We start from the raw sequence: 3,573 nt of genomic DNA on the forward strand, positions 1-3,573 counted from the left end.
CTTAGGGTAGTTAGTTAAGATAGAATCTTACATTCAGTAAGATGATCTTGGAACTGATTATCCAAATATTCTCCACCCTATCAGATCTCAAGATCTTTAAAGTTTTACCTAACTGGTTTTGGGCCATTGCTATGAATTAGGGTTGCACATGGGTTGGGTTGGCCGAGTTGAGGACATTTGAACGAGTCAACCCAATTACATCGGCCTAGAGAATCATAACTCATTCAAAATATTTATATTGTATAACCCAACTCTACTATTTACATTGTGGGTTGGGTTGGTTGGGTTATACATAATTTTTAAATATTTCAATTTTAAAATTCCTATGAAGTTTAATTTTCAAAATCAATAATTATTAGCAGAATTTTGAAAAAAAAATGATCGAATTAAAACATAAAAACAACAAAATGAAGTCTTAGTAGTTAAAATCTAACCAACCAAAATATTACAATCATCCAAACATAAGTCCTAAAGTTATTACAATCATCCATAACATTAAAAGATAAATAGACTCTTCCATGATACAAATTAGACTAACTAGATAGTGAATAGATTAAAAAAAGTTCAACCAAAATAAAAAAATTTGAATCCATCAATCAACAATAATAGTCTTGGTCTTCTCCTTTGATGTTGTCTTGGCCTTGGGTTTGTTGTCTTCTACAATTAAAAAACATAAGTTAAATAATTTATTGAAAAATAAATAAACATAAAACAAAGAACACTATTATCAAATCAATTTATTTAGTTTATTTACCTTCTTCAAGAAACATATAAGATTGTATTTCATCCAAATACTCCATTGATTGAATCCCTTCATGACTCTCCTTCAACCAACTTTGAGTGCATACTAGTACCTCCACCATTTTTGGACTCAAAGAACTCCTAAATGAGTCTAAAATATCTATACAGAGCATTCACAAATATCTAACTTTTCTGTTGTAAATATATATACATTTATATATTCATATATATAATTATTATAACAAATATATTTACATTTATATATTCATATATATAATTATTCACGTATATATATTTCACAACAAAATATATATACAAATATATCTAACTTTTCATGTATATATATAGAGCATTCACAAATATCTAACTTTTCTATTTAGTTTTTTAGATTAACAAAAAAATTAATGTAAGAGCTCACAACCCAAATGCTTGCATATGGGAGTTGGAGTCTTTATCTCCTCTCCATCTAAAAACACCATTTACATATATACATATATATATAGCTTATACATATATATATATACCAGTCTACAAGCTAATATAATATATTGTCTATTTTGTTTCCTAGTATGGTGCCCTTAAGAAACAAATAACAAAGAGGTCATGCCTCCGCCTTTATCAGATCTCACCCTCACCACTAAACTAACCAAGAAAAATATAGGCATATTGTATACCTCGACTAGAGCAATGAAAGCTTTGTCAAACTAAAACAAACTAGCCAAATTAGATATATGTGTCAAAATCTTATCTTCTGATTGCATGGTTTCATAATCAATAGCAAAAAAATAATTAGCACTATTTTTGGGACACTCCCACCCACAAATTTTTGGTGAACACATACATTTTTTTTAGAAAAAAGAAGCCAAATTCATGTTTTGAATTCCTGCTATTCGAGTTGAGTAAATATCTATATATTATAAGAGAGAAAAGCCAATAATACATATCTGTATATGTATATATAACACAGAGAGGTGAGGAACAAGAGAGAAAAGCAACCCTGAAGCCATTTACATATATATATATATGTATAAGAGAGAAAAGCAAGCCTAAAGCCAATAACACATATATGTATATGTATATATAACATAGAGAGGTGAACAATGGAAATATTTCTTCATATATATATATATATGTGTGTGTATGTATATATAACACAGAGAAAGAGAATTGAAAAATGGTACACATATATATATATATACGTATATGTATATATAACTCATAGAAAGTGAAGGAAGTCTCACCAAGAGAGATTGAGAGATGGCAGAGGGGAGTGCATGTTGCTGTCATGAAGAGATGATGAACAGAGAGAGAGAGAGGGAGTAGTCGTTCGTTTGCTTTAGTGGTGAGATGAATTAGGGTTTTAAGTGTATTTATATATATATATATATTTATATGTATTTCTATTTAAGGGGTTCAGTCATGATGGGTTGGGTTATAAATTACAAGGCCCATTACCGAGCCGTGACTGTTCGACCTATGAAGCTCAGCCACCGAATGGGTTTCAACGGAGTAAATGTAATGCCCCAAAATCCCTAATAAGGTTTAGGACCTTGATTAGGAGGCCGAGAGGGTCATAATTGATTTATTATGCCATTAAATGATTATATACATGTTTATGTGAATTATATTATTATATGATGATAAAAGCATGCATATGGATCCACATTTCATTATAAGGGCATTTTGGTAATTTGGTCCGCTGAGGGCGTAATTGTGTATTTTCATGCATGTTGGTGAATTTTTAATAATACCACATTATAATGTGGATTTTTTCGAGCCATTCAGCATGAGAAAATCTTTGAATGCAAGTTATCGGTCTGGTCATAACGGGGTTAATTTCAGGGCTCGGGGTGAGTCTCTGGGTAATTTGAGGATTAGAACATTATCGAAAACTAAAGGGTAATGGGATGTGATTTATTAGCATTTGATAATATTGAGAATAATAGGAATTGGAGGGCGTTAATTATGATTAACGAGATAGGCGCGAAAGGTTGATTTTGCCCTTGGTGGCTATTAAGGGATTTAATTAGGCATGAGGGCATTTAGGTGTAACGACCCAAAGTCACTAATAAGGCTTAAGGGCCTTGATTAGTGTGCCGGAATGGCATGAATGGATTGTGTAAATTAAGTAGTTTAATGCATGATTATGTGACAAGCATGCTTGTATGGTTATATGAATGTATATAAGAAATGCATGTCTACGAGTGCTAGTATGCATATAGGCCCCGTTTAGCTTAAAGGGGTATATTTGTAATCTTAGCCCGTTGAGGGCGTAAATGTGATTATATTTTATAATTATGAGGACAACATTATTATGTGGGTAAGTCTACAGCATGCAACTTGAGGCGATCCTAGGGAGCTAGTTAGCGGGAAAGTCACAACCGGACCTAATACTTGACTTGGGGCAAGTCAAAGGGTATTTTGGGTACTAGATGGTTATTTGGGTTATCGGGTTATGGAAATAAATAATTGGAGATATATTTGAGGTTAGGAAGCTTAGGTGGGAATATTGGAGAATTTTACCATTTTGCCCTCACGATGTTTTCGGTACCCCGAACCTCGGGATTGACTTAATAGCTTAAGGATAGTGTAATGACCTAAATTTGCTAATAAGGCTTAGGACCTTGATTAGCGTGCCTGGAGGGCAATAAATGATTTAATATATGTTAATATGTGAATTTATGTGAATATGTAATAATGATGCATGTTTAGTTGAATTAAATATACATGTGGGCCCCATTTGGATATTAGGGGTATAAATGTGATAAATGCGATATATATATGCGATATATCTGTGCAGCACGATCCGAGACAGTCCTGGGGAGTGGTTAG

At 32.4% G+C, this 3,573-nt stretch overlaps 1 long non-coding RNA gene across 1 annotated transcript; it reads right to left on the reverse strand.

Annotated features, from left to right (window-relative positions):
* Positions 1-364: 364 nt before the first annotated feature.
* LOC133782090 (uncharacterized) lies at positions 365-2,078 on the reverse strand. The gene is made up of 2 exons (XR_009870336.1): positions 1,983-2,078; positions 365-657 (listed from the first exon to the last, which is right to left on the reverse strand). It is a non-coding gene; the product is annotated as an uncharacterized LOC133782090 (long non-coding RNA).
* Positions 2,079-3,573: the final 1,495 nt, after the last annotated feature.

This window comes from Humulus lupulus, chromosome 6 (genome assembly GCF_963169125.1).
Source record: "Humulus lupulus chromosome 6, drHumLupu1.1, whole genome shotgun sequence".
NCBI lineage: Eukaryota > Viridiplantae > Streptophyta > Magnoliopsida > Rosales > Cannabaceae > Humulus > Humulus lupulus.